General features: G+C 40.9%; 1 long non-coding RNA gene across 1 annotated transcript; it reads right to left on the bottom strand.

Annotated features, from left to right (window-relative positions):
• Positions 1–401: 401 nt before the first annotated feature.
• Positions 402–18,973, bottom strand: LOC115656876. Its single transcript, XR_004001774.1, has 3 exons — positions 18,783–18,973; positions 16,967–17,065; positions 402–591 (listed from the first exon to the last, which is right to left on the bottom strand). It is a non-coding gene; the product is annotated as an uncharacterized LOC115656876 (long non-coding RNA).
• Positions 18,974–19,959: the final 986 nt, after the last annotated feature.

Genomic DNA, 19,959 nt, shown 5'->3' with positions numbered 1-19,959 from the left:
TTAATGGTATGGATGAAAGTGTGTAGTACACAAAAATAAGTGGGAGAAAGGAAACAGTGGTGACAGATTTCTTGATTTTTATAGAGTGACTAACCAGTCATTGGAAAGCTGATTAGTTACTGATGGAATGATCTCTGGCAAGGAAGCAGGTCAACCATACAGATATTAATGAGACAGAAGATATGCCAGGACTGGATGAGATTCACATACCTACACAGAAGAGTTAGCTGCTGAGCCACAGATGTTATGTATTCAGTGCCTGGGGCACTGGTTATATGCACAGTTCTACCAGCATTAGCAGAAGAAAAGTCTGACAATGCATTTGGTTATTTTTCCTATGTCATATAGATTCAAAACACTATAACAGCAGAAGAATGGCAACATTGTCAGTAATTGTTTATTACCATGTGTTGGTCAATCTGAAGGCCACGTTGAACAAAAATACCCTGTAAGCCCCTAACCCTGCAACTGTTTCCACTTCCACTCTCGCTTTTGGAAATCTTGGCCTCTCTCACGATGTCCTTCCACCAGCCAGCTCAGCAACCAGGCTAACTTCTCATCTGCAGAAGAGATGGGACCGAATCACCTGTGCTGGATGAGAATGAGAGATTAGTTTTAAAAATGTTTCAGATCTGTACAGTCACCAACATTTTCTAAGCATCTTGAGTGACTGAATCACAAAGTACATATTATCAGTTTAGGGACCCAGTGAAGAAACCAACAATTTGGATTCAGAATAATATGCCTGTGACCTATGCGCTGAGTCTGCCTTTCCCATATTAAATTCCTGATAACAGGAATTTGTAAATCTGTAAAAGCCCATTCCTATGTGAAACTTGGATTGCAGCTCAGATGTAATGAACACTCAACAAATTTATTTTGAATCCATTTCCCATTTTTAAGTTAAAAATTACTACAGTAGTCACTGAGTCCCTAGGGGATGGCTGCTGATAGCAAGCACTTCTGAGCAGGAACCAAGAAAGGGGCTCCTCTTCTCCCTCTTGGCCCTACGCCAGGACCACATTACCTCCTCTTGGGCTTGTGGAAGGATGACAGGACTAGGAGACTGGTCTCCATGACATCACTGCTCTTCTTCTCCCTCCCAGCCCAGGAAGGCACTAGCGGCACCTCCTCTCCTAAAACTGTCTTCCTCCTCCTCTCACTTGTGGACTTGTGAAAGGATTGGGGGACTTAGCCTGCCATTCGTGTGGCCTCATTCTCTCCTAATCCTGTAGGCGAGTCAGGAGGCTTTGCTCCCTTTGTCTCAAATCCTTCTGAGTTGTCAGGTGGGGGAGGGGCGTCTCCACTACAATTACTTGACCCCAATGACAGGGCAGGGATGAGAGGAGTGGGTGACGCTCCTTCCATGCCCCTGCATGGCTTAGGAGAATTCTTTGTGGCCTAATGGGACACTGCAATATGTTACTGCTCCTTCCCTATCCAGGCTGAGTCTACGATGACCCTGGGGAATTGTGGTAGAGTCCAAAGACCTAAATTAGGATCTGGACCCCATGGTGTTAGGAACTGTACCAAGAGATGCAGGACACAGTCCATCCCTAGATGAATTTACAATTTAATTTGAAACAGGACAAAAGTGAGCATGACAAACAATAGGAAGGAAGGGGAATAGGCAGTTGAGGGTCATAAAACTAATATCACATGGATAGATAAGAGATAGTTATTGCAAAGCTCAATGGTTGAAAAACTATATAAAAAAATCAGATACATATCACCAGCCAAGCCTGTCCCTCAACCTAGCCGCAACTGGATGGCTGATTTATTGGAGTTGTTGCAGTAGAAATTGGATCTGAGGAGGGATTTGAAGGAGAGAGTGTTGTGGCTTTATGAATTAACAGAAGCATGAAAGGAGGAAGCAAGGTTGACATTTATGGAAGAAGCTGACACTGGGGAGCTCGAGGCCAGCATCCGCATGACAGGGGATGTTATGAAGGGCCCCATGGATGGGGGTATTAACACCTTTTAAGGCCAGGAAAAACCATTATGATAATCTAATTTACCTCCAGTGTAGAATAGGCCACAGACTCACCCACTGAATACTGCATCGAGCCCAATAACTAATGATTGAGCAAGATCACACCTTTTGGAAAAGTATCTTATCTTATTCAAAAGACTCCAAGTGATGGAGAATCCACCAACTTCCCCTGATAAATTCCAGTGGTTACTTACTGCCTGTTAATTTACATATTATGTCCATTTCAAACTTTCCTGACTTCAGCTTCTAAGTAGTTGCTACTGCAGCTTCCTAGCCTCATGCACCTACTGATGGAGAAGCCCCCTCAGGAAACATAGGTTGATGGATTAACCCTTTAGAAAGAGAACAGACAGCAAAGCCACATGAGTCCTAAAGAGAAGGAAGGCCTCAATTCTGCAGGCAGATGTCCACAAATTATAAGACCAGTGTTTGGTTTTAAAACCAATTGCTTCATGAAGGAAAAAGTCTTTCTAGATCTAAACAGTGATGAAAAAACACAGGACTCCTCTCCCCCAGGACCTTAAGCAAATGCAATAACTATTCCTATTGATGTAATCCAATTTATTAGAGTGCATCGCTGATACAAGGCCAGAACTTCACCATCTCAGAGATTCCTAAATGTTATATGATTAATAACTTAGTCCAACAAACTGCTGGTTTGCATTCTTCAACAAATCTCCCCCTTTTGCAAAGCTTGTTATCTGGGCTGATGTTTAGTATGGAGGTTACATCCTGCTTCGCATTTCACCCAGGTGAAAAATTATGCTTCCAGTTTTGATATCATTTTAATGTAACTAAAAAAAAAATCTGTTTTTTTTTAATTGAAGGCAGATCACATTTTAAGCATCACCAAAAAGGAAACATTTTGTACCTTGCTTAGTGATTTATGACTACCCCCTTTGGAACAAATTCCTATTTATACATTCATTTATTGCGTCTCCTGGTGTCATATTTTTGGCAAAGTCACTGGACACTGTATAGCATGTCCCAATTCTCCATCAGAAAACATTTAGCAGAACTGCCTTTTAATAATCATACTGCCTTTTAATTTTCTTGAATGGGACTACAGCTCGTACCACTTTACTCAGCTTCTCCTTTGATTAATGAGAATGCATTTCTGCTTACGGTGAGCAGGGTTGAAAGCATTACAGGCTATAACAATTCCAATATATGGTTTCAAATGGAAAAACCCAAAGGGCTTAGCATGTATTCCTTTAAGATAGTTTTATCCTTCAATCCATTCAGAATCTGTGGTGGGAAAGTGGACAAAAAAGAATCCTTGTCTTTAGAAAAAGCTTCTGTTAGAAATTATGCTGTTTAGATGGATTGACTTCCTTTGATCGGAGAGATACATTACTTGGATAAGAACAGGAAAAAAAGAACATTCTGATGATAATGAGAACGGATAACTCTGCTTTCCCATTCTATTCCATCATAAACAAAATAACCTCAGAGTTAGGCATCATATATTGTAATTAGCATTTTAAAGCACTTGGTTATCTGTATATTATGTAATTGCAATAATATTCTGTAGGGTTGGGATCTGAGAGGAGTTTTACATGGAAAAGCAACCTGATCTGCTGTTCTGGATTAGTCTCTCTTGAGATACCATTGCTCGGAATTCCAACAGGCATTTATGCAGAAAGAATTAATGGAAGATTAAAAATGTTGTCTGATATTGAGCAACTAATTATTTGACCCCAAGCCTACAATGACATATCTATGGGCACTGACTTCAATGGAGCTCCATGCCTGCATAAGGGTCATCACTGGAGGATTAGGGCCCTATTCAACAAATTTCAGCTCGTTATCTATTTGTGACTTGAACACCAACAGATTATTAATTTCTCCAAAATATTTGTTATTTGAAATGTGGTACAGTAAAGAATTATCATGAATAATTTTTGGTCGATAGCTCAACTGCAAGCCGTTCATTACAAGCATTTGGTATTCTGATCTTGATGTGTTTTTACTGGACGTACATTGACATATGGTGTCTCTCTGTTCCCTCATTGGATAAGTGTAACTCTTAGAATCAGATTTCCATTGTTAATGCTTATGCTAACAAATCTGGCAGTTGAGCGATTGCATGGAAGTTAGACTAGCCCTTTGACTGAAACGTGACTGACAGACTTTCATTTTTTCTGTTATTTCTGAAGAACACATGTTCACTAACACTCAAACATTAATTCATTCTTAGTTTGGGGATAAGCTCAATGTACACATGGCAGTCCAGGACCAATGGCACATGACAAATGTGATAAAGCTTAGGTGGAATTAAACAGAAGATTGTTACTTCCCACTAATTGCACCTATAAACCTGAGACATTAAAACTATTGATTAAAAACTGAGTTGTAAAGTTGGACTGTCTTGGTAAAATAAATATTGGATTTTAGCAGCAGTTAAAGTACAACAAGACAGGATGGAGAGCTCACCAAATCTGGTGGTTGTCATCATAGGTCTGACATTATAGCTACAGGAAATAAATACATGGATATTCATAACCCCATAGCAAGTCAAACAAAATTGCAGGCACAGCTTACATAGTTGAGTAGGGGCACACTTTTAGAACTCCCACCCCCATTCCTATAAAAGCTATCATCTCTACTTCACCAGAATGGAGAATGTGTGTGGACATAAAAAAAATTAGATCAGAGGGTTCTTCCACAAAACACACGAAATTATAGCGCAATTTGCTGAATTGTAGAAAATTTTAAAGACTTGTTTTAAATACCAAGTATAAACATTCATTTCTCTCTCTTTCCTAGAAGGAGCTGGTGTGAACCTGTCATAAACAGATAGCTAAGGGTTAACGTCTCTTTCACCTGGAAAGAAGTAATCTGAAACACCTGACCAGAGGACCAATCAGGAAACAAGACTTTTTCAAATCTGGGTGGAGGGAAGTTTGTGTGTGAGTCCTTTGTTCTTGGTCTTGTGCCTATCTCCCTCTTGGCTATGGGAAGGATTTCTCTATTTCCTGCTTTCTAATCTTCTGTTTCCCAGTTGTAAGTACAAAAAGATAGGTTTGTTTTTTTGTAGTTACATGTGTATAATTGCTGGAGTGTTTTGAATTGTATTCTTTTTTAATAAGGCTGTTTATTCATATTCCTTTTAAGCAATTGACCCTGTATTTGTCACCTTAATACAGAGAGACCATTTTTATGTATTTTTCTTTCTTTTTACATAAAGCTTTCTTTTTAAGACCTGTTGGAATTTTTCTTTAGTGGGGAACTCCAGGGAATTGAGTCTGTGCTCACCAGGGAATTGGTGGGAGGAAGAAGTAAGGGGGGAATCTGTGTGTGTTAGATTTACTAGCCTGACTTTGCATTCCCTCTGGGTGAGGGGGGAAGAGAGATTAGCTCTCGGTACTTCTGTTTTCCAAGGCTGGAAACGGGGAGGGTGGAATCCCTCTGTTTAGATTCACGGAGTTTGCTTCTGTTTATCTCTCCAGGAACCCTGGGAGGGAATACCTGGAAGGGAGAAGGGAAGGGAAATGGTTTATTCCCCTTTGTTGTGAGACTCAAGGAATTTGGGTCTTGGGGTCCCCAGGGAAGGTTTTTGGGGGGACCAGAGTGCCCCAAAACACTCTAATTTTTTGGGTGGTGGCAGCTTTAACAGGTCCAAGCTGGTAACTAAGCTTGGAGGTTTTCAGGCTAACCCCCATATTTTGGATGCTAAGGTCCAAATCTGGGACTAGGTTATGATAGAACCCTTCCCCTCTTCCTCAGCCAGAGGGAAGTTGGCTGCAGGAGTAGGATTTGTTTAGAGACAGGAAGTGGATGGGTGGTGCTCAGCTGTGGTAGCCTCTCTTTCCCCATCACATTCCAACTACCAATGCATCAAGAGCCCCAGAAACTGCCCAGCCAAACACCAGCTCCTGCTTCCCCCCTCACTTTCAGATTCTCCTTTCTGGTGTGTCATCACCTCACCAACTAAGGAGGAGGCTCAAACAACACTCAAGGTTGTGTCTTCAACCAAATAATTGTTGCTTAAGAGTGTTTCCTGGTACTTAATCCATGCTTCCCCTTTTCCTAATCACCCTGCTGCACAAAAGCAGCAAAGAATCCTGTGGCACCTTATAGACTAACAGACGTTTTAGAGCATGAGCTTTTGTAGATGCATCCAAAGAAGTGGGTATTCACCCATGAAAGCTCATGCGCCAAAACGTCTGTTAGTCTATAAGGTGCCACAGGATTCTTTGCTGCTTTTACAGATCCAGACTAATACGACTACCCCTCTGATACCTGCTGCATAAAGTTTTGCATCACAATATAGCTCAGGGAACAAGGAGTTTTGAGTGGTGAGTCAACTGGTGGAAGTGTTCTCACTATTGTCAGTGGTTTCTGAAGCCCTGGTGACTACATTGCACAGTGGAGCACGAACACGTTCATGGAGCAGTGATTCAATTTTGAACACACTGAATAACTCTGTTTTTCCTGGTGAGCTTCCCAGGCTAAAGGCTGCATTCTCAATGAGACTGGGAGAGCTTTTGCTGCATTTCAGAGTGATAGCTTGCACTGAACAGCTTACCCAGTTGTAAAGCTATCTAAAATGTTTATCTATGTATGTTTTTTTGGCAAGACATATATGTATATTTATATATATGAATATATATGATTGTCACTTTATTAATTACTTACCTAAATAATTACAATCCCATGTCTCTCCTCTTTTTTTTAAAAAAAGCTAATGTGTAGCTTTCTAATTCTATCATGTAATTCTAATATTAGCAAGCCCTTATTTCCACAACCTGGATTTTCCATACTTTTATCCCGCGGACTAGCAAAAAGCTGATTGCTAGACAACAATGAGCTCATCTCAAATGCTAACGCACCCAGTGCCAGGTGAACAAATTGTCTATTATTAGACTTCTTTATGCAGTCAGCACTTCTGTTCCCTACTTCTGTCTTAACACCTGGTATTGCAATGGACATTAACTTTCAGAACGTCATTTTCCATGAACAACAGAATATAAAATGTATTAGGGAATTGCTTATACAGAAAGTGATTAACTTTTGTAAAGGGAGCTTTGTCAAACCAAAAGGAAAAAAGGGCAGGTAGTGGTAGAAGTGGGGTAATTCTGAATATAAATCATAAATCTACATTCAGTCAATGGAGGAAAAGTTAGACATCCAAATGCACTGGATGCATTTTGTGGTGTTAAAGAAAACACTAATAATTGTGATGAGAAATTAGTTTTTAGTAATAGTAATAATAGGTTGGGTTTTTTTTCCTCCAGTGAGTTTCACACAAATATAGAGTGTTAGACTAGTGTGTGAAAGTGTTGATGGGATTGTGTGGGTTAGGCATATGGAAAAGATATAACCCAAACCCAGCAGCTTCAAAAACACATATATAGATATGTAAAAATATTGAGTAACGTGATCCAAGTCCAAGTGTTAAGAAAGAAATTATAATTAATAGGTCAGAAGTTACAAAATATGTGGAGGTTTGGTTTCTACTAAAATATTGCAAGTTATTGCTGGTGGAATGATATCACACTTAACAAAGAGCTTTGGTCTGATCTGATATGGCAAATTTTATATTTGTTATAAGAAATAAGAGGCTGCTTTCATCCTCCCTAACCTACATATTGGGAAAGTACCCTTAAAAGCCCTTAACTTGTGGTTAAAGCCTTCAAGTGGGGGTCCAGGTTAAATCCCTACCTCTGCTACAGATGCCTGATATAACTGTGGATTCAATCCCTCTTATCTGATTCAGTTCCCCATTTAATACAAAGATAATAATCCTTCCTCCCCTTCCCCAACCCACACATTTTTTTCACCTGTTTTTTCTGTTTACTTAGTTAACTCTTCAGGGCATGTCAGTCATTATGTATTTGTACAGTGCCTAGCACAATCTCGGTTGAGGTCTCTGGACATTACTGTAATACGCATATTAAATAATGAAGATAGCCAGGATTAGTGAAATCCCATAAAGCTGGACATTGTAAGCAATTTAAAAATCAGTTAGTGGATGTTCAGGCCTCTCTTACAACTAACTAGACTAACCTAACTAGACTGGAGTCCAATGCATTGCTGTGAGCCAAATCAGACCACTGCTTCATTTCACCTGGGTAGCTTGCGTGCAGCACAGGCAGAATTTCTATCCTAGAGGGGTAGCGATGAACAGGACTCAAGTCTGTTTTGCCAAGTGTCAAGAGAACAAGAATTCTATCCAACTATCCAGAAGATTTATTATGTTTTCAAATAACTAGCAGATCCCCACAACGCCTCTTTATATCCACAAGTGCCTCAACTTCCCATTACTGCATGAAACGCTGGAAGAAAATTATCTGGAGTCAGATTTCTGTAGAAAATACGAGCTTGTTTTGGCTGGGTTTAGATTTTATTGTTCTTGAGTTGGGATTTTATTTAGAAAAGGTCTTGATAGTTTTATTATTAACATTTTGACGCTGAAGAATGCTACTCGACCATAATCAAATAACTATTGTACAAAGAAACATTGGAAAAATATTACTTATGACAAATAGCTGGTTGTAGTACGACTCCTATGGTGTTTCAAACACTAACCAATGGATTAGTTGGTTCAAGGGCACCTGCTAAGGCAAAAAGAACCACATAACGATCTAATGTTTTACACCAAATTTCAATGTAAGCATTTCATTTTGGGACTCTAGAACGCGAGAGAGTTATTCGGCCATAGGACCCACTACAATATTAGTAATATTTAGGGCTGTTCTTCAGTTTACTGTCTCAATACTGGGTTATGTCCAAACTCCACTGAGCACAGGAGTTCAGGGCGGAGGAGGAAATGCGACTTCACAAACCTCCAGTCTTGATCAGAACTAGGTTTGGCCCTGGCATAAGTTAGAACCACCTCAGGGCTGTTCCAGTTTATGCCCCGTTGCCTATGGCCAGCCCCAGGGACCATTCTTGCAGCCAGATTGCTAATGCTCGGAGGTGCACCGCCCACTCCCTGGTTTTCCTCCAACTGGAAGGGGCAGTGTGGAAGAGCCCCTACAATAACTATCAGCTATCCAGGAACTCTCTCTCACTGACAGACTCTTCCACTGGCTGCTCAAGCCAACTTTGCATTCATGTTGTGCTTTCAAAGAGACGGAAAGCAGCCATAGCTAGCCAGACACTTGAGCCTTCTATCTTCAAAACACTGAACAAAAAAAATCTATCCATAAAGGACTTTTCCTCTGGGTCAAATTGGCAGAGACCCTAGGGGATTTTCACCTTCCTCTGCAGCATGGGTCACCTGCAGGTTTAAGCTAGTATAAATGGTAGATTCTCTGTAACCTGAAGTCTTTAAATCATGATTTGAGGACTTCAGCAACTCAGTCAGAGGTTAGGGGTCTATTACAGGAGTGGGTGGGTGAGGTTCTGTGATCTGCAATGTGCAGGAGGTCAGACTAGACAATCACAATGGTCCCTTCTGGCCTTAATCAACTGGAACCTCCAACAGGAAACTGCTCAACTCCATTACTTTGCTCCATTGCAAAATCTATACAAAATGCAATCTATTAAGTGTGGTGACATTTATTCACAGAATCTCCACCATCAGAGAAAGTGAGCAGATCTTAGCAGAGAATTATAAATATTCAGTCATAAAATCATAATAGAAAAACAATAAAAGGAGAAACAAAGCAGCAGAAGTCCAAAAGAGGAAATATATAAAGGGAGGGAGTTTGACTTATGTGGAGTAAGGGCACAATATTTCTTTGTAAACACTCTACTTGTCCTAGGATTTACATAATGCAAAAAGGTAAAGAAAGAAATCCATATGTATGCATTTGTTGCTTGCATGTCACACCATCTTGATGCTACACATCAGCTCACATGGCTCCGGTTACAAGATTTACTTCCAATATTTGTTACCCTGCACCAGATGGAACATGAACGAAAACAAGGATGAAACTTATATCAAATTGTGCAGGACTACTCATTCAGTCGAGTCCTCCGAAACAGGTTTGATATGGTCCCTTGTATTAGATGGCCAGGCAAATCTTTCTTAATAAGATATTTTTATATGCTCTAAATTCATTAATTTAGAAAGAAATTTCTGTCTCTGCTGTTGTATGATAAAATCACATGTCTGCTGTAAAATGGGTTCAGGGGGCTCATGAATCTGCCTTCGCCACCACAGATAAACAAATCTGGAACTCAGTCTTTGGATGGCAGTGTTTTGGCACACACTGGAAAAGGAGTTATCAAGACTAAATTCAGAGAGGTTGATATATGTATCTGCATCTCAAAATGTCTGTTAAACTGCCAACATGCTTCACGTAGTCCCTGTGAGGTTTGTATTTTTTCCTGCATTGTTTAAGCTGTCAAATGTTAATGTGTTCCTGGCTTAATTTATTACACTGATATGACAAGTTATGAGCAAATGTATTCTTGTTTACTACTGTTAATATTTTGGTTACAGTCATTAACAGCATTTTTAAGATTAGTCTTTTTTGTTATTTTACATGGTAGAAAAAAAAAAGAAAAATATTTACGAAAAAGATTTCCCATTGACACTACCCAATACTTTAAACTGGAACCATTATTACATTAACCATCAATGGCATCATCACAGGTCAGAATGAATCTTAATGAAGATGTTTGCTATAGTCTGCCTGATGCATGAACCATCTCGTAACTCCTGGGATCTCAGCTAGTTACAAGGGATGGATGTTTGCCATTAAATGAAAATCCAGCATGCAGTCTTCTGTGAATTGACTTACTTTCATCATTAGTGGGAAGTGGGGAGTCTTATAGATTCATCGATTTTTTAGGGCCATAAGTATCCACTGTGACCACCTATTCTGACCTGCATAACTGAGGCGATTCCTGCATCCAGCCCAATAATCTGTAACTGAACTAGAGGTTTTCAGATAATGCAGTTCTCATGTCTATTAACAAGGTGTCCATATTATAATATGAATGACCCAACAGCTAGAGGCAATAGAGCAATTCCTACGCTCCAGTGAAAGTACATGAGCTGCAAAATATACCGGGATATACTCCCCTGTGTCTGTGTCCTGTTGTCCTCTGCTAAAATACATGAACAACATATTCCTGAGTAACAGTTCTCTCTACTAACTGAGTTACTGGAGACATTCATTTAGCAGACCAAGTAAAGGTCTCTGTATGGAAGTGTCACTCATCCTCATTTCAAATGACGATCCTTCCTTTTCATATCATTAGACACTTATGGGCAAAGAACATCAAAACCTCTTCAGCAACAGGTTTCATCAGTCATCACATCAGTAAGGCCTAAAGCTGAGGTGATACCATCTGCCAGATCAGATATCTTTAGGGAACTGGTTTCTACAAAATATCCACATCAGCCCTGTGATAAATTAGACTTTGGTTAGGATCACCTTCAGTCTTTAACTCTTACAAGCTCTAACAAAATGCTAGGAACAGAGGGGGTCAGATTCACTGATGTGACCCTTCAGGTGAATTCTGCATTTTCAGTAATGTATCTGAATGTCACCAGATACTTTACCCCTTCTACCTGCTTAGCAGAACACAGGATGTCTTTACCCACCTAAAGCAATGTGACAACTCAAGCATGCATTTCATCAGCTTGTCAATTACACAGGGTGATTAACAGAATGTAACAGTCACAAATCACATTATTTCACAAACACAAGAACAGAGCTGGGTAGAGAATGGAGTTTCCATTTTGCAGAGCATTTTCGTATTTTGAAAATGTGTTTCAATCCCATTTGGAATGCAAAGGGGAAAAAACTGATTCTCTCTGGAACAGAAATCTAAAAAAAAGTTACTTTTGAAAAATCAAAAATGTTTTGTTACCACAATTTTTAAATTAAATCCTGCCTGGTGGGCTGAAATGGAGCTAGGAGCCTGGAAGTGCTAAGGGGTCCAGGCTAGCTCAGAGCCTCACAGCTAATGCTGTCAGGGCTTCCATGCCCCCAGCTCTCTGTCAGCCCTGTTTCTGAATCCCCGCCTGCTGAGGCAGCCAGCTAGCCCAGGAGTTAGGGAGCCCAAGGCTGCTCAACTCCACAGTAGTCTGCATGTCCTGCTTCCCTTGAGCCAAGAACCCTGCAAGTCCCGGAGTTTAGGCAGTCCATCTGGCAGGCTGGGCCGGGGCCTCTGGGAGGAATTATAATATTTCCTCTCTCCCACCCTTCATTTGTCTCGTCTGTTTAATGGCTTTGTGGCTTGGAAATTCTGCCCCATGACTAAAGACTCCAAGACAGGGATTGCCTGTTTCTCTGTATCTAGTGGTTGACACGATGAGTCCTGAGTCTGAGGTAAGGCCTTTAGGCAGACTACTTTGCACCTTACAATTATCATTTACTTATAAGTGAATCTATGTAATCACTGCCATTTACAGAGTCAGAAACTGAAGCTCAGAAAGCTTAACGGATACGTTCAGAACCTGACTAGGACAGAGGCCTCTTCACACTGAAGGCAACGCCTGTGCCACTTAACCACAGTGTGTCTGAGAGAAGTCACTTCCTGTCTGAACTTGAGTTTCAGAGTTTTTTAAATGGAGGTGATGCTGACCTATATAGTCGTGGGAAACAGCAGGGTCATGTCTAGTCTGATATAATATCTTAACGAGAGAGCATGGAGAGAACAGCACACTAATGAAATTCCCAAATCTACTTTTCTGGGAGGACCTTCAAACACCATTCAGCACAGAGAAATAATGCAAAGGGACTTAGAGGTGCTTAGAAGCAGAGTGCAAAAATTAAAGTGCAGTGTGATAGATCTGAGGGAAAATATTCTACAAACACAAACACTCAGTGTAGAAGGGAGGAACCTGGGAAACAATTACTTAGTGAGCCTATGAAGCATGGTTTGAAATGCAAGATGGCTGTAGAAAGGACACGGCACAGAGCAGGAAGTTAATTCCCTCTCCCTCTGGTTTTCAACTGTGGTTACCACTTTAGCAGAAAGATACTGACAACTGAGGAGCGCTCAGAACAATTATCATCAAGGGGTTCATAGGACTAACTCATACAGTGGCAGGGAGATAGATGGAATGACCTAAAAAGTCATTTCCCTCTATGATTTATGAAAATCACCAAGGTATTTTGGTATTTTCTGGTAAATTGTTACCTGTTCATGTGCAATATCAGAAATGCACAATAGTTTTGTAACAGCGAAATGTCTTGCATGTCCCCCCCACACACAAAAACCCCAATACCCATAAATGTACATATCACAAGGATATTATGAAAGGCAACTAACTGCTACAGCATGCCATGCAGGGCCGGCTTTAGGCCTATTCCACCAATTCCCCCGAATCGGGCCCCGCGCCTAAGAGGTCCCCGCACCCAGTGAGAATCCCTTCCCTGGCTAGAGGCACCTTTTTAATTTTTACTCACCTGGTGGCACGTCAGGTCTTTGGAGGCACTTCAGCATCAGGTCCTTCAGTGCCGCTGAAGACCTGGAGCGAGTGAAGAAACCACCGCCGAAGACTCAGAGCACCGCCTGGTGAATACAAGCCCCACGTGGTTTTTTTACCCCCCTTTTTTTTTTTTTAAGTCATCCCTGCTGGGCCCCATCGAAACTTGTTCAAATTGGGCCCCGCACTTCCTAAAGCCAGCCCTGATGCCATGTCACTCTTATGCGCATCTGATTGCTCCTGCTGCTGCATCTGCTGCTTGAGGGGAAGCTGCTGTCTCAATATCTTGTGATATTCCTTAGGAACAACTGTCAGCTCAAGGGTCAAATGTTCAAACTTAAACTACAAGAAAAAAGGATGCAGTGTTACTTCATACAGCCAGGTCACTTTGCATCTCTCAGTGCACCTTCATTCCCAAAGTCCTTTTTAAATGGAATGCACAGAAATAACTTCACACAAACACACCCCACCGAAATGCAGCCAACCTGGTGCAGAGCATGACAACTGCAAACCAGCGAGCAAAGATGCTGTATAACTGTTTAGGTTTAGGGAGTGAAGAATAGTGCATGCCACTGAAACTGGGAGAGCGGGGGGAATAAACAGAACACAATTAATATGCAAACTGCATTAACCTACTGGACTTAGAGTTGTGAAAGATCTGTGTTCATTAATGGCCACAGGTTCTTATGATCCCAGTTCTGTTCTATTTAGGGCCTTCAGTAGCACAGCACTTTACCCCCACACTGTGGCACTGGTTAAGTACTGTCTCCACATAAAGCATGCCACCTATTAAACTATCAACCATTATTTCCCATGGCAGCTCCTTGGTAAACTACTAACCAGATGTAACCCCATCTAAGTTCATGATGAGAAAATTGATGAGAACCTGTCCTGTGGTATGGCTGGATGTAACCTTAACAGCAAGACAATAACAGCAACAGATATAAGAATTGGAAAGGAGACAAAGTGCACTGCACCCTTCTCCATTCCCTCCTCATTACTAGGATCCTACCAAATTCCCGATCCATTTTGGTCAATTTCATGGTAATTTGATTTTAAAAATGATAAATTTCATTATTTCAGCTATTTAAATCTGAAATTTCACATTGTTGTAATGTTAGGGGTCCTGACCCAAAAAGGAGTTGTGGGGGGGTGTCACAAAGTTATTGCAGAAATTGCAGTATTGCTATTCTTACTTCTGTGCTGCTGCTGGCAGTGGCTCTGCCTTTGGAGCTGCACATCTGGAGAGCAGTGGCTGCTGATCAGGAGCTGAGTTTTGAAAGCACAGCCGCCGCCAGCAGCAGCGCAGAAGAAAGGATGGGATGGTATTGCTACCCTGACTTCTGCGCTGCTGCCTTCAGAGCTGGGCACTTGGCCAACAGCCGCCGCTCTCTGGCTGCCCAGCTCTGAAGGCAGCAACACAGAAGTAAGGGTGGCGTGGTATGGTTTTGCCACTCTTACTTCAGAACTGCTGTTGGCAGAGTGCTGCCTTCAGAGCTGGGCACCTGGCCAACACCCGCCACTCTCTGGCCACCCAGCTCTGAAGGCAGGACAGACGTAAGAGTGGCAATACCACGACCCCCAAAAATAAACTTGTGACCCCTCTGCAACTCCCTTTTGGATCAGGACCCTCAATTTGAGAAACGCTGGTCTCCCGCATTAAATCTGTATAGCATAGGGTAAAAGCACTCAAAAGCCCAGATTTCACATCGGGGGGACCAGATTTTATGGTCTGTGATGCATTTTTCGTGGCCATGAATTTGGTAGGGCCCTACTCATTCTTCTGGTAGAGATGCCCAGACTCTACAGGTATCTCTGGTTAATTTTAGATTCCAAGGATTCTGGATATGCAAGTAGAGAAAGAGCAGTATGGAGCTTAGGGCACATGAATTTGCTTGTCCTGAACATTATTTCTTCATTGTCCCTGTAAAATATGCATTTGCTCTTTGGCATCTTTCCCCAAAATTTCTCTTCAGTGAACAGGGATGCAAATGATATTTTAGGGTTTTTTCCTTCTCTTTCTGATAAAGAATATGATGGTGATTCCACAACACAGCATCATGATCTCAAGCGAGAAACAAGATCCAGCAGCAGATGAAAACTTAAAACTCCTGCCTGCATCCAAATGTATCTTTTAATCACTAATAATGAGATACAAAGAAGCTGAATTGTTTCCTAACAGCTGCTTTTCACTATTCACTGGCTTTCTTATGAAGTCTTTTAGACCTGCCTCCTCTGTTGTTCCCCATCACATTGTTGGCTCTTCCAGTTGGCCTAAACTATACATTATAATTTTTACTATGGTCAATTTATTTTCATTAAGATTAACAGTTCTGAATGAAATGTCGTCTCTCTGCAATCTTCCAGGCATCGTTGTATACATTTATACCTGCCCTTTCAACCCTCCTTGGTCTACTCTGAATTTAAGACCAAATTCTCTGTTGGTATAAGCCACCACACTGAAGCCAATGGAATTGCACTTACTTACACCAGTCAAAAATTTGGCTAATCACATGCAGACATGTTGGATCTTTCTCACCTTCTTTGCTTTGCTTCAGCATGAGCATCTTGAAACATGGACAGCTCTGTTTTCCAGTTAGGGGATGAGGCAACCAGTCTACAAACCTGCTTTTTTGCCTACCCATAAAAAGTACCATTCTCCTTTAAAAAACCTAGGCTAGATCATTGTTATAATTTTCACTTCACCATTATGTTCCAAGTAAGACCACAATGCTGGAATTCCTTCTGTCTACATATGCCTCTCTCCTCTATTTTCTTTGTCATGCTTTTTGATGTTTTAATTTTCTGGGATTTCTCCTCATCTCTCTTCCTCCCGCATCCTCTCCCAATTTATATTCGGAGTGTAAGGCAATAAAGTACTTACACAAACGTTTACAGGAAATAGACCTTTTTCTTTCAATGTTTGCTTGTTCCTTCTTGAATGGCTGGAATGTGTATAAAGCCATAAAAGTGCTTTGTTTCATATTGGTAGTGAAGTCGGTGCTATTCGGTACGTATCAGCCTGCACCGGAAATACAGCACCTCTCTAACAAGTTGTCAATCTTAATTAAGACATCAACATGCCAAATTAAGAAGGTACTGCTGCACTGTCTATTGCTGAGCTGCATGTCAGGTGAAATAAGCACTAATTATACACTTAGCCAAATATACCCATTCAGTATTACTTCAAAACTAAGGTCACCGAGTTATTACGAAGTGGTAGTTTACACAATTTTAGATTCCACCAAGTGGCAGGTGGCCTTACAAATATGCAACCCAGCATCTTTTGGTTGGTCCCCACAGCTGTGCTGCCAATCAGTTAAGGATGGCTGCGAGTAAATGCTAATTAGCTTCTGTTGATCTGCATATTCCAGCAGCCTCCCAGGATTCCCAATTTTATATGCAAGATTGCCAGTTGGGTATGTGATTGAATTAAGAACCAAGAAAAGATTTTATCTTCCATGCCAGAAAACGTGGGTCTGAATCCCCAACAGAGGCTGTTATCACTCTGATTTATGTTTGGCAGTTTCTGTCATCATAGTGGTAGCAAAGGCTCAGTGCTAGAGGGTGCTGCCTTCCTTCTTATGAAGGCAAAAGAACCTCCTAGCCCTATTACGAGTTAACGTTCTTACCATCTGGTATCTGATCCATCCCTGGCATTTCCATTTGTGAGGATTCTGCATGTCTGCTTCCCCAGTCCCAGCAGATGCTATCATTTAGGTTGAATGGGCCTTGAAAAAAAAATATGACCAGACAAAATATAAATTCTACAAGGGCAGAAAGATTTTGGGGTTTTTGCCATGGTGGAGTGAAGAAAATGAGAGTCCAAGGGGTCCTTGGTATCCTGTTAATAGTAGGCTACGTTTGTTAGGCCTGCAAAGAAAGGAAATGGTTAGAAAATTGTACTACTGAAACCAGTGTATTTAGATTTTGCACCTGTGCTTCACCAGGGAAAAATAATGATCTCACTAGATAAACATTACAATAACAATTTTCAAAAATTTTTCTTGGCTCTGGTATTAGCAAGTTCTGGTTCCCTGCAGTGATGAAACAATATTTCTTGGAAACCACTCACAGAATATGATAGCAAAATAAAATTTGTGTCATCTTTTAGAATTTTTTTTTTTATGACCCAGATCTGACACTGCAAGAAAATGATTATTTAAGCCTGGCGCCAAGTTTGTGTATGTTTTTATCATATTGTTTCTTACGTTTAAAAAAGCATAAATCAAAAAAGGTTGGCTTCAGACCAATGGAACATTTTATGCTGCTTTCAAAATGCCAAGGAACAGATCTTCCGTAGGGATTTAACGTTATTTTTTTTTAAATGATGCCATTCTCCCATTCATGAAGCTTGTCAGCACCCTGCTCTAAGCAAGACACCTAAGTAAATGAACATTAGTACTTTAACAGAGTTCACAGAGGAAATATGTAAGTGACTTCATTCCAGTCTTCAGTAGCACATTTAATAGACAAGAGCCCAAAAATGTGGTAACAATAAATACCACATTAAAAGGCACCTGGAAAGAGACTATTCCCTCCCTTACACAGTTGAAGACAGTGAAAACTTCACTCTCTTAGAAGATATTAATAAGCATCAAGATACAGTACTCTATTATGTAATAAAATGTGTGCCAGGCACAATAAAATAAGATATAAAGGGCTCTATTCATAGAGCTATAAGGAATAATACACTCATGTCAAATAGGAATAATACACTCATGTCAAATATATATTAAAATAAAAGCTACCTGCCCATGAATCCTAAGTCCAAACATGATGTAGGAAGTCTGGTTTTTCCTCACACACTCTTTATAAATGCAAATGCAGTCCTGGGGCTCATTCTTTAAGGAGAAAAAGGGGTTGGAAGTTGGAGTGAGATGAAAAAAAATGAGAACGTCTCCTTTGGATCAAAGAACAATCTTTAATAAGAGAAGAAAAAGAACCTTAGCTGTAATTCCCTCTGCTGATAGGAAATTACGTCAGTGACAAAAGCCATAATATTTTTGTGAATTACATGGATATTTTTAAAGATCAGGGAGTTAATTCATAAATAAAGCCTAGAGCTCCTAAGCCTGAAAATACCTAAAATTGAATTCCATCCACCTAGGTTTCTATACGATGCCTATATCATCATCTAAGGCCCAGTTCAGCAAGGCACTCAAGCACATGCTTACCTTTAACCATGTGCTTAAATCCCATTGAAGGTAATAAGAATTAAATACGCGTATTCACTTTCCTGAACTGGGGCCTAAGTGTTTTCCAGAGTTATTAAGCATGCCATATTATATTTCTCTTTCTCTGTGAGCCAGACAGCAGGGACTCAGCTTAGTTTGTTTTTTGTCTGGCTCTTATTTTTGTAGTGAGACTGTAGGAATACCTGTCAAAGAAGTGGTGTTTGCATTTTTGCTCTGTAGGCACTGAGAATCACAGATGCTCTGATCTTACCCGGGAGTGAGTGTCAGGCTTGTGGGCTAGGTATTGAGAAAGCTCCAGCTCCTGCACCCAGGAATTTCACTCTGAGGTTGGCAGCTCTGTTGTCTCCCTGGAGTGTTGCTGTCATGGGAGGCCATGATAACATGGGTGAGACAATCCCTCTGGTAACATGGGTCTTCAAAGATGAGAACTGAAATCTTGAATTTAATCAGCAGCCAATGCAGTGCCTGTGAAGAGAATGGAGTAATGTCAGAGGCAACGTCTCTCAGTAGCATGAGTTGCTGCTAATAGGATGCTGTGCTCTGAACTAATTGAACCTTTTTAATGTTGGGGGTTTCACACACAGATACAAGGAATTACAATAATCAACAGTAGTTCTTCAACAGAAGCTCATTATTCAAGATAGCAACTTCATCCTTCACCATCCAGTGGAAGTTATACAAAGCCATGAGAACTGATTTTACAAAGAAAGCAAAGGCTCTTTTGATCTTCACCCCATAAGCTATGAATTCATTTAGTGTTATACCTGATGGCTGGGGCATGATGAAATGGCACGGGAACCAATAGGTGCCCTGACACTGATTCCAACCATGATCACTCAATTTTCCAATTAAATACTCATATGCCCGTGGTTCAAAGAACCCTGAAGTGAACTTACAGCAGTAGCTACACCACGCTATGTTGGCAGGAGATGCTGTCTTGTTGACACAGCTTCCACCTTTGGGGAAGGTGGAGTACAAACATTGGTAGGAGAGCGCTCGCCCATTGACTTAGTGTGTCTTTACCAGACCCACTAAATCAAAACCGCTGCATCGATCACAGTGGTGCCGATTTAGCCGGTAGTGTAGACATGGCCTTTCTGCACAACTCCCTACTTTATTGGTTTAAAGGATGGTTGATTTGTGATAGATCTCCAGTCTAGACTACACAAGAGCAAACTGCCTGGAATGGACAGTCCAAGCAGCCTGATAGACAAAGTTGCTGAGGGAAGTCATCTTATATAGATGACCAGTGACATCTTTTGCTTCCTAATATGTACACCCAAGAGCGAACTCATTCCTGAGCATATACCAATGAGCCTGTGTAAGTGCCAGGAAAGTAGCTCAACAACTAAATGTTGTGCCCTTTGTAAGCAAGGAAACCTTGCATTAAGTTTTGATTTTTAACCCATTTTTGGTTACTTGATAAT

The sequence above is a fragment of the Gopherus evgoodei genome, chromosome 8 (genome assembly GCF_007399415.2).
Source record: "Gopherus evgoodei ecotype Sinaloan lineage chromosome 8, rGopEvg1_v1.p, whole genome shotgun sequence".
Classification (NCBI taxonomy): domain Eukaryota; kingdom Metazoa; phylum Chordata; order Testudines; family Testudinidae; genus Gopherus; species Gopherus evgoodei.
The sequence above is the reverse complement of the archived record's forward strand: the minus strand, read 5'-3'. Positions and strand labels throughout refer to the sequence as shown.